The sequence below is a fragment of the Corvus brachyrhynchos genome, unplaced genomic scaffold, assembly GCF_000691975.1.
Source record: "Corvus brachyrhynchos isolate BGI_N302 unplaced genomic scaffold, ASM69197v1 scaffold44, whole genome shotgun sequence".
In the NCBI taxonomy this organism is placed as follows: domain Eukaryota; kingdom Metazoa; phylum Chordata; class Aves; order Passeriformes; family Corvidae; genus Corvus; species Corvus brachyrhynchos.
Genome location: NW_008238359.1, coordinates 6096723 through 6108955, shown reverse-complemented (window position 1 = coordinate 6108955; position 12233 = coordinate 6096723). Strand labels below are relative to the sequence as shown.

Sequence of the window (12233 nt, the reverse complement as noted above, 5' to 3'; positions counted from 1 at the left end):
TGTGGCTGTCCAAAGCTGGGATCAAGGTGAATGGCTCAGAGGAGGCTCTTTGAGGCAGGCTGCTCCCTTTGCCTTTATTTTCCCACTTTGCTGCCAATTGTCTTGAAAGTGCTTTTAATTACAAATTAAAGAAACAACACACCCATGATTACTATTAGCTTTTGAAATACTGTGTTTAGGTGGGAAGATGCAGCTTTAGACATCCACATTTGGACCTCCTGTCCAAAATCGAGGCAGTGTAAAAAACAGTTGTGAATTTGCTGGAACTGCAACATCAGGCTCTGCTGTTGGTTCATCTCTGCTGGACCAAGCTTTGTGAATGTATATGAACAAGAATCAAGGAAACAAGTTGAAGCAAACAAGTTAAAACACTCAAAAGAACCATTTTTAAACACAGAAGCATTCAGAGAACAAAACCTTCTTTTCAGCACCTCTGGCTCATTCCTAGAAGCCATTTCTAACATTTCTGATAAATAAGTTGAGAAAGTCACTAAAGCCTAGCAACATCACAGTGTCCCTAGGAAAAAGAGAAGCACCAAAGAGCCTTGAGAAAACTCTGAATAATGCAGAAAGCAAGAATAAATGTTTATATATGTGGTATTGTTAAAACTCTCAAGCAGCATAAACACAATAAACAATAGCAAAGAATAGGATATTTCTGTTTGTTTCCCCACACTTGAGATGACCTAACCTACCTTAAGCATGGTTCTACTTTGGGACGTGTGAGTTATTTGATCAACTCAAACTTGTGAAAATAAACACTATTATTCTACTGTTTACATTCTTTTGTTCTCTGTAAATAGACTGAGGACTAGCAAAGTAAATTATAATAAAATACAAATCAAAATAAAAACTGCTGATAAAGCAGAAACAACACAAGTGGAAAAAAATGTAATAAACACAGAAATAATGAAGTTAAATACTCATCACTGAGCACAGCTCTGTGTGCTCCAGATGACTTTGTCACTGTTTTATGGTTGTGTTCTGATCTCATTTACAGACACCTCCTGCAGAGACTTCCCTCATGCTAAGACATCCCTGGCATGACCAAGAGAAAAACTTAACATCTTGGGGTCAGTATTTTCAGAGAACCCTGTGGAGTTAGGTCTTCAGATTTCATTGGATTTCAGTGCAGGTTGAACACCTAAATTTGTGTCTCTGAAAAAAATCCCCTTGTAAAGTAATAGCCCACTTCTTTGTCCCTACCCTGTATTGTCTTCCAGACACTATTTTCCAGTGTTTTTTCTAGTTGTAAGTAAATGCTGTGGGACTATATTAGTATCTGAGGATCCAGCTAGAAGAGATGAACTTGATTATAAAGTCTTTATTAAGAATAGGTTTGCTCTCTGGGCCCTAGGCCCAAAACTTCATCCATGCCTCTGTGTGGCAGTGACATCTTGAAGGCGTGTCTTTCAGATCAGTTAATGTCCAGATTTGTGCACATCATGTGTTAAGAATTACTACTGTTTGTAACATCAATGATAGGGCTTTCACCACTCCCTGGGAGAAGTCATTTTGCAGCCTGATATATGTCACTGTTGGAAGGCTTCTCTTGATATTTTTATAATGGTTTTTTAGCACTGGAAGACTGAAGATAGAAAGCAAAAAGCTCACTGTGTTGGCTAGAGCTCAGTATGCATGTGCCTATGCCTGTGCATAGAGATGAGGTAACTGGTCAGATATGGTATCATTTTACATTCCCCTCCCACACCAGAAAAGCACCTTCCTTCTTTATCCTATTTATAGAAAATAAAAGAATTTCCTTGGTTCTTTTTTTGGACAAGAAATGTATGTTAATGTTTTACACAGATCTCTTCAGTCAGAAGCCCAGGAGGGAATCAATATAGCCCTGGCTGGGAGAGCATGCTGCCTCTAAAAACAAGGCAGTAAGGATAGTTAATGACCTGATGTCCACAGATGTCCAAATTCTGTCTCAATGCCAAAAAAAAGGATTAACCCAAATGATATAGTTCAAGTAAGTTCCCTCATAGCAGAACTTAAGCAAACTTCACAGGGGAAATCATAATGTATGCAAGAAATTATACCTTCTCCTGGCACTCCCACACCCACTGAACTGCATCCATCTCTGCTTAGGGAGAAAGACGTAAAAATAGCACAGAAAAGCATACTTTCAGAGGATAAAGTGAAATTTTAAGTTAACTAAATAGCTCAGGTTGAAAGAGTATGCAGCTTTTACCAATGTATGAAGGAGTTATAACTACTGGTGGTCCAAAAAAAGAGATACACAAGTTTACACACTTACCTGAAGTTCATTGTCTCAAAACAAATGTCGCTTAACATCCAGCAACTCAATTTGGTTTAGCCAAAGAAAGTAAATCCATCTCTCACCAATACAGCTTTCCAGAAGGATTTTTGAAATCCTCTTTTCCCTTGTGTCTACTTAACAAATGATCTCTGGAAATGCTGGCTATTTACTTACAGAAATCATATTCTTGGGACCCAGTTTATCCTTTCATAATTCAAAGGCTGGAGGGGCATGGTATTACGTTTTATGTGCGAGTCTTACAATAAAGATGTTAAAATGATCCTCTAGTCAGGCTGAAGAATATTTATCCTATAGTCATGCACTGTTGCCCAAGGGTTTTTGTATAAATTCTTCCTTTATCCGCACTCTCCTATTTAACTTGAGCCTCTGTTAGTTCCTCTTACCTTTACCCAACTGCCTGAAGCAGCTAAGGAATGAGATACACATCCTGAGCTCCTTTGATAGTCAAGGCAGAGGGAAGCATCTCCAGTGCAGCCACCTTAGATCTGAACTGGACTCAATTACCTTCTCTATCTGCCTTGCCCACACGGTATTCAATGGAGGCTAACCCAGCACCCGCAAAGGCTATCAAAAAACTACATCCCTGCATCAGATGCATAGGAAGGAGAGGCAGGCTTTGGGGCAGCACAGAGAGGGTCACTGGCTTTTGCAGTGGTTGCCTTCCACTGCAGTCATCTTGGCATGGTGGCAAAGAGAGCCTTTGAGAGCCTTTCCTGCAGGATTACAACATGGAGGGGTCACTCTACCTCAGCCTCAGGAACCAACTGCACTGGAAGGGCAGATATGGTGGCTTTTGTCTAAATTTGGAGCCCAATTCTTCACTGCTTTTCCCCATATGATGAGAGCAAAGGGGGTTGTTTTTGTGTTTATCTTCTTTCCAATTAATTTCTTCATATATTTGAAGTAATTTTATATCATAAACTGAATAATAACCTCGCCTCTCAATATAGCACCATGCCCAGTTGTAGCCTGAAATTTTCATATTTGGGAAATAATCTGCTCCAGTTTTACATGGGGAATATTTAGGTTGGATGGCAGCTTTCTTACATTTTTTCAATGCACTTTTTTAGGAGTTTTCTTTTTATATTTTTCATAATTCCCCAAGGATGTGTGTATAGTGTCAACAGTACTGAATGACATGATCTTTTACTGTAAGGAACTGAAATATCATGATAATCTAGTTTTCATGGTAATTTGGCCCATGGAAGTCTCTCCCAGGGATAAAAATGCCTGAGAAAAATGGAATTCACATAAACTCTCATTCTTTTCTATGTTCATGTATGAGTCTATGGGGAAATAGATGAATTGTCAGCCTCCAAATATAAATTACACTGCCCAAGAATGAAAGATCAGTACATGCTCAAATTCCAGATCCAGTAATAATAAAAATAAAATTCGGCATTAGTTCCATTGATAACAAAACCTCAGTACAGTGCAAAAATACCACCGTGATCAGCACAATATACAAGAAGAAGGGTGCGGTTCCCTCACAGCTGAAGCCAAACTAAGCTGATCTGTTTCCTTTCATGGTCACACCACCCCTCCTTGTCATCACAGCGCTATTTATTTTATTCTGTTAGTTTTCTAACAATTAGTACCTGGGCCTACCCTGCCCTGCCAGGGAGTCAGAGGAAGAGCACATATGTACAAAGTGTAAGGTGGGTTGCACTCCACATAATCACCTGTATGCGTGCAAGGAACATAAGGCAAATGTAGAATGGCAGCAAAGCCTTCTGCACAAGACAGAATGGCATTATTTATGCACCAACTAATTCGAAAGTCCTTTGGTTTGTGTAACAGTAATCTATATGATTGATTTGCCATCTTGGATAGAAATTAGGAAACCTGTTTGCCAAAGACTTGCCAAACCAGTCCTTCTCAATGTCTGGTATGACATTTATGTGTTTGTCTTCCTGTGAACGTAGGACTAGTTTAAGTGTATAGGAATAGGTAAAGAAAAAGAAAAGCTATGAATATCATATGGTTAATGGAAGAGCAGCTCTGTCTGTGTGAGAAAGGGGAATAAACTATTCTGGAAGAGAAAGTAGAATAAAGCAGATATCTTTTGCAATTATATCCATGCTGGGTGTATAAATATATTAGCAAAAACTCATCTCCTTAAATAAAATAATTATACAGCTCTCAAACTGAATGCATACTGAAATCATTTAAAGAGAAAACAACCATAAATAAATAAATTTTTTTTTTAAGTCAGAAAAAAATAAAAGAATCACAGTGGAGACAAGAATTTGGAAATAATTAGCACTCAGTAACTGTGTTTTAAATGGCCCACAAAGTGAAGAATAGTGCCACTGTAAACTGGGCAGTCCAGCTAGAACTGGAAGACTCAAGTATTGCTGCTTATTTAAAGTTCTCTGTGATTCTATAAGGACCTGGAGGCAGTGGTGTGTATAACTTAAAGCTGCATTACTAGTGCATGACGCGGCTCCCGAGAGCAATGTCCCATATCCGCACCGGGACAGGTTTCACTCCTGTGTCCAGTTCCCCCTTTGTGTATTCACAGGCACCACAAAAGCAACGTGAATGCAGCAAACTTCACCTCTTGGCAGATGTCGAGTTTCTTTCCCAGGAGAATGACCCTGTCGCCTGCCTAACACAATACAAAGAAGGGTTTTTTCCAGCCGTGCCCTGCAAGTCAATACTCGCTGTTATGTAACTAAACACAGCATATCAGCTCACATAGCCTTTTTAATGGGGAAAAACAGTACTTTTTAAGATTTGTGGCCAGATTCATCACACGCCTGACAGCTCTGTGCTGCTCCAGTGACACAGAACAGCTTTCAGCCTGCAATAACTGATTGATTAAACCAGCTCGTCATGGTACCACTGGAGCAGTGCAAACCAGCTGAAGCATAACAGTAAACCTACCTCCTCAGCTTTGATTTTGAGGGATTTATATCTCAGCCTGATATAATTTCCAAAGATAAAACATTTAATGGATTAATTAATTAATATGCATGCTTAAAAGCTTGATATTTACTTATTTGGTAATAAGTTAATTAACTTAAATGTTTGAAATCTTAGTGCTTATTTACTGGGTAATACATTTGAGGAGAAAGCACTGTAGGATGATTTTTAAAAAATCTGTCCCCCTGTGTCCATAAGCATGTTTGTGTGATGTTGGTGACAACTGGACGTGAGGACGAGGACTGAGTGCAACCGGGGTGAGTTAGGAGCAGTAAGTTATCTCAGCGTCTCACATAAGGCAGAAAGAGTCCCTCTTAAATCAAGTCCACTGAAATTTGCTTCACAGAACGTGCAAAACGACACCAAAAGCCAAGTGCAATGTTGCTTATGGACAGCAAACACACAGGAAATAACCTCTGATGCTGCCATAGAATTAAAGCAAAACAGGATGCAGAAAGGTTTAGTGGGAAAGATGACTCTGCAAAAAGGAAACTAAGCCTTATTTATAAAGCAAGACTCATGACCTTTCAGGGAGAGAGAGCCCAGCCTGTCATTTTCTACTGTGGCTAAATCACGCCTCATGAGCAATCAGTCTATTATTTCCAAAATTTTCAGGCTAATTTGCTATTGCGAAATGAAACTTCTTCAAACGAGACAAAAGGTGCATTCCTCCTTCACGATTGCACTCTGCACATGCCAAATCTGAAGTTACAAACCCAAGCTGTTTTGGACTTATCTGAGCATTAAAAAAAAAAGGCGGGGGGAGGGGGGGGGCTCAGAACAATCTTCGGAGAAGAAAACTGTTCATCAGTTTCCAAAAAACACCAATCACTTGGGCTAAGGTCAGTTTGGGAAATTTCAAGCCAAAATGTGAGGTTCTGAGCATTATAGAAGTAATGGTGAGCAGCAGTTTAAGCTGAAAGTCATTCTGAGAGACAAAAACATTAATTCCAAAGTTCATGTTGAGTTTTGCCTCCACCATGGCTCTGATTTTCAAAAGTCTACTGATTGTCCCAAAGGGAAGAGATGTTCTTGAAACCAGTTATGCTGTATCTCTGCAGCAGAGCTTTCCTGAGAGGTCTGTCAAAATTAGGCAAGGGAAGAGGGCAGGGTGTTTTGGACAGGATTTGTATTTTAGGACAACATTCTATAAATGTAGATACACTAGGGAAAAGTCATTGTACAAATGTTTTTGTCTCACTAGATCCTGAGAGTGACTTTGCCTCACAGCTTCTTGCCTGTTCTGCTAGGCTGGTTGGAGAGGTATATCAATCCGAATTATATGAGGAAAGAGGCTTTTGGAAAACTGATTAAAAGTTTTTTAAAAATTGAAGTTATTCTTTAAGTTAGAAAGAGAAGTACCTGTGTGAAAAAAAAATATTGACACATAGATGAAGTGACCTAAGTGGCCTTTATATGGACACCATTCATCTTATGAAATTTATGGACAGCTTTGCTCCCTGTTTCCCATGGAACACTGTGTGTGATACCTCTGTGCCACCTGGATTTCTAACCCCACCCATCACCTGAAAAATACTCTTGTATTATTGAATGGTTTTGATGCTATCTAAATGCAAAAGATTTATGCATATTAAGTAGAACTGAAACTTCCTGTTTACAATGCTGTAAAAGCAAATTCTGAGGTCTCTCTGCAAACCAAATATTGACTTTTAAGGGTCATGGAGCAACTATTGACCCAAACTGGCATGCAAGGAATTACACATCTGAATCTAGATATGGGATCTGTGTCACAGCTTAGCTGCACTGAAGCACCATCGAGAAATTACAGTCATAACTGCATGAAAACAGAGATTCACAGCCTGTCAGGAGACTTGTGCTCTAGACTCACTACTGATATTGTCTGGGTCTCCCTTTGCACAGAGAGCTGGCTCACATGGAGTCACAAAAGGTAGAAACCTAAAGAGAGTATCCTGAGAGTTTCAGGAGCCAAATCCCATTGGGTCAGTCCCAGAAGGATTCTGCAGTGTGCTATGGCAGGTAAATTTTCATATAATATATGCTTTATTTTAAAGTCTGGGACAAGTCCTGTCCCACTGAGATCAGTGTTGATTGATTCAACTTCATGGAATACGAGTGCCACAATGTGCACTACCTTGGGCACTGGTGTTATCTGTATTATATCTGCTCTCTACGATTACCTGAAGCCAAGTTGGGGGCAGTCTCTTCTCCCAGTGAACAATAGAACAAGAGGAAATGGCCTCAAGTTGCACCAGGAGAAGTTTAGATTATATATCAGGAAAAATTGCTTTACTGAAGAGGTGATTATGTGCTGGAACAGGCTACTCAAGGAAGTGATGGAATCACCATTCCTGGAAGTGTTCAAAAAACATGTAAATGTGGCACTTAGAGACATGGTTTAGTGGTGGATTTGGCAGTGCTGGATTAGTGCTTGCAGTGGATGATCTTCTCCAACTTTAATGTTTCTATGATTCTATGAATACTTCATATGTAAAACCCCTGATATTTGTGTGTGTAAATATATTTGCATATCTGTATCTACACATGTGCATAAACACATATGCAGCTCATTGCACTGGGTTTGTTTCTGACATTGCGTAAAGCCACGTTCACTGGAAGTGTCATGACGATACCACTTCTTTTCTGACTGTTACTGGACAATTGAAATGATGATGATAATGGATAACTACAGCAGGATAAATGCATACTGGGGAATATATGTATTTCCTGCTTTAAAAGGGTCAGCCTCACGAAGGACAGAACTAAGGGAGAAAACTTACGTTAAGCTTGTGAATAGTAATTAGGAAACCATTTAAAATATATTGCTGGATGCTTGCAAAGACATCACTGAATAAAGAAGGTGATTGATTTAGGTCTTGATTTTGAGATAGAAGGTCCTGATTAAAAAATTCAACTGGAAATTCAGATGGAAAAAAAATTAAAATTCTTTAATAAAATTTAAAAATTATGAAGTTAATTAAGTTTAATAAAAGCATAAATGTCAAAGAGTAGGAAGGAGACATTGATTTGAATTAATATAAATCCAAAACGAATTACAAGAATGTAATAAAATATACAAAACAAAAAAAATTAATGGACAGATGGTCAAAGACAATATTGTTTTATGTAAATTGAGTCTAAAAGAAAATCATTAATGGTACAAGTCTGTTACTTGATGGAAGCTGTGGAATTGTCAGTAAACGAAACAGGTAACAGTGAGGTTCAACAGTGATTTTTGTTGTATATTGAAAAATACATATGAGATGAGTTGCATAATATAGATAACTAATAGTAATTAAGTCATTCTTAAAATTTCAGTGTCCCAAAACTGCTCTAGAATGTATACATTTTAAAACCCCTATCTGTTTAGATTTTTTGTATCCAATATCTTTAAAAGAACTTTCTGGCAGGCAATATCAATATTTTCTGTCATCAATTCCCAGGAGACTGGCTGGGAGGCAGAAGCTGTTCTCACCCAGTACTAGACACCTCTTTGAGAGTTTTCATCTCTGGGCTGGTCATCCTACATTCCTTTTACAGTCAGCTGAGAGATAGAGGCATTTCTAGAATGAAATTCATCTGACCAAAAGCTGACATCTATGTTTGGTTAAAATAATGACGTCCTAATGTGGTATCCACAGGATTTTTAGAAAACCAACAGGATGCCCAAGCTTTCTCAGATCTGCCTGCAAGATATCAGTCCTGGCTCTCCTTGCGATGCAGTGGGAGAGATCATGTCCTTGGAAATCTAAGCAAGGTCTTCTTGTAGGACTGGGATTTTGACACAAGTATCACTCCAATGAGAAAGCTGAGCCATGTTCTGTTCAGGCAAATGTTGATGCATTGAAAATGTTCATAGAAGAGTTATGAACCTTCTTAGATACCCTGCAAGGTAATGGAACAAATAATGGTAAGCATTACTTATTTTTGTAGTGTAAAAGTATGCCCATGGCTTTAATAAATATGCAAAAAAAAGGCATACAAACTTATGCAATACTAAAAACAAGATAATAATAAGTAGGATTTTGTATTAACATCCTTCCTATTATGTAAGCTGCCTTCTGCAAGTATCTGTCTATCCTGGCTTTAGCTGACTCGAAAGGGACCAAGAGGGCTTAGACTGCTAATTCAGACACATCTATTTACACTGTAAAGGATGGTTTGGGCTGAAAGTGGTATTTAAACAGCAGGGTAAAATCTTACTCCTTTAAAATAAAAAATATGAATAAAGAATTGGGAAAGGCACCTTACAATAAGAAACTCAGGAAGTTCAATCTATTTTACTTACTAAAAAAAGCCAAAAGGTAACTTAATCACAGACTGACATTACCTACAGGGATAATCCCAATAATGACTTCTCAACCTGTCCAGCAAAGACAGAACAAAAGTCAGTGGCTGGAAGCTGAAGATAACTCAGACTAAAAACTAAATGTAATTATTGGTGGCGACAATAAATAATAATTATAAGGGTGGCTGCTGATCCTTTAACTAAAGAACCCTCAAAATCAAATTTATTTAAAAAAATGCTGCAAATCAGGCAATCAATAATCGAGGAAGGAATATAACTTTTGCTGTGCCAGATTCAGGCCAGTGTCTCACACTGCCCAGTAATTTAAGAATCTATAAATCCACTATCCAGGAGGTTTCCTATTTTGATCTATTTAAAGAAAATGTTATCTACATGCTTATCATGGTGACATTGAATCACTGTTAATATATGCGTAAGGTTCAAAGCAGGTTAATTGCCATTTTTTCCAACTCCAACCTCTCATATGATTTGCCACAGCCTCTCACAGCACTCTTGTTTTGAAAACTAATTCCCATTATCTAAAAGACTTTCCAAAGCAAACACAACAATGTAGCACTTTCTAATATTTATTTTGTATTCTCAAAGAAGAGGCAATACTGGTACGAGGGTTTTTTTGGAGGGGGAGAGTTCTTCTACAAAGGTATTTGTGTCCACTACAGTTTTACTTACCCCAAGGACCAGGTCCATGGGTTGAGGGCTTTGCTTTGTAACTTCTGAATATGCAGTAGGTGGTTTATTTCATGGGAATTAGGTAAAGGCCTTGTTCTGGTAGCAGCAAACTCCGCTTCGGTGCCTAACTGCAGCAGGAGACAGCAGATGAAAAGGGGTTTCATATACTAAGACAAAGATGCGTAGTTTTTAAGGTCATTATGATTCTCCCTCTAGCCTTCTTTCCTACATAATTTGGAAAAAAAAGAAACTCCAACCAAAACCTTCTCCCATGGAAGCCTGCCTCCTATTTTGAGGTGTTTGACTGCATGGGGAGCACGCCTCACCCATTCCCTGTGCTTGTGTCCTGTCAATGGTAAACTCGGCGGTGCTGGCAACATGTGCAGCACACCATGTGCGTTCACAGCATTATCACCCACCCAGATTAGCAGCTGAGCACTGCTGGGTGCAGACAGCAATGCCTGCAGGTAAATATGGGCCTTGCAAGATATGGTTGAGTTGCTGACTCCATTGCAGGCTCCTTGCCTGACCTTGGGACTGGAGCACTGTCTGCCCCTGTGTTTAAAAAGTTAAGATAGTATTACTCGTCTGCCTCACAAGGATTTTGTGAGGTTAGAGACACTGTTTATTCAAGCTAGACATAAGTGTTACAGCAATGAGAGCTATGTAAATACCTACGCTCAGGAAACCTCAATTAAAGCATGACCCATCTTGCTAGAGGAAAGCACACTTCATGCCCATCAGTCCCTGCAATGTCCCGGGACAGCTCACACACAGTTTCCCCTCTCAGAGGTGAAGAAACCCCACTGGCGATGGAGCCTCAGAGGGAAAACCTGCAGTGAGAGAGCACAGAGCACTTCATAGCGTGGGTCTTGCTGTGATTTACAGTGTCGTGCTTGGTAAGGAGCAATAGCTGAGGGGTGGCTGATCCCATTAGTCCCAGTGTTGGCTGACCAATTGAGCTGGGGAATGATGGGGAGCAGTGAAGGCCCTGAGGTGTGTTCAGAGGCATAGCTGCCTGTGACAGACACCCTCGGGAGCACACGCACATGCTACATGCTGTATGCACACAGAAGGAGGTTGCTTAACCAGGGTTTTACAAATATTTTCAATGTGCTTTACAAACAATTCATTAATAGATGACATGTTTTTGCTAAAGGCACAACCAGCTCAACCAGATTTTATTACAGGTGTAAATAATATCAAGAGAATTTAAGTGTGAGCCTCATTTCTCTGCTCTTAATCCCTCCTCCTGCTGACATGTTAAAGGTCTGCTTAATCATCCAGCATTTTCCTCCCAAATTCACAAATGCTTCATCCACACTTACTTTTTTACAGGGATTTAGACGAATGCCAGGAGGTATCTAGCAGTGCCCTGCAGGTTTCATGGCCCCAATGAAAAAACAAACAACGCTACAGCCCAGATGTGACCCAGCAGTAGTGCAGTTTAACCCATTGAGAAGACAAAGCGGTAGCTTAGAAAACCACCCCGGACATTTTTAATCCGACTGTGGAAGAGCTGAGCACTTTTGGGCTGGAGAAAAGCCAGAAGTGGGGGGAGGATTGGGGCACGATGAGCCCAAACACGTCTGCTGAGCCCAAACACATCTGCAGGGGGCTCAGCCCAGCCTGTCCCTGTGGAGCCGAGCTTGGGGAGCCCCTGGGACCAACACCCCTGGTGGGAACGCTGGGGATAGTGACGATGTCTCCCAGGGGCGCTGGCCACACGGGACAGAAGGGGGGACCTGTTGTAGGGAGAGCAGACACGGACAGGAGTCCCCGGCGTTTCTAAGGGAGGAAGGGTGGGGGGGCAGCTAGTGGGTCACCAAGGAGAAGGGGCCCCTGCGAGGAGGGGTGGAATGCAGCCGCTGGAAGTGCGCTCCTCGGGGTTGAGGGTGAGGGTCGGGGCTCCCCAGGGGCGGAGGGGAACTGCTCGGTGCCAGGCTAAGGTAGCACCCCGTGCCGTGCCGTGCCGTGCCGTGCCGTGCCGTGCCGTGCCGTGCCGTGCCAGCTCACCGGTGCTGCTGTGCCCATGAGAGCAGTGCCGCTGTGTGCACACAC

At 40.7% G+C, this 12233-nt stretch overlaps 1 long non-coding RNA gene across 1 annotated transcript in view; it reads left to right on the top strand.

Moving 5' to 3' along the window:
• Positions 1-5962, top strand: part of LOC108447087 — a 9030-nt gene extending 3068 nt beyond the window's left edge. The window contains exon 3 of the long non-coding RNA XR_001862483.1: positions 1001-5962. This is a non-coding gene — a long non-coding RNA (uncharacterized LOC108447087). The remainder of the gene's footprint in view (positions 1-1000) is intronic.
• Positions 5963-12233: the final 6271 nt, after the last annotated feature.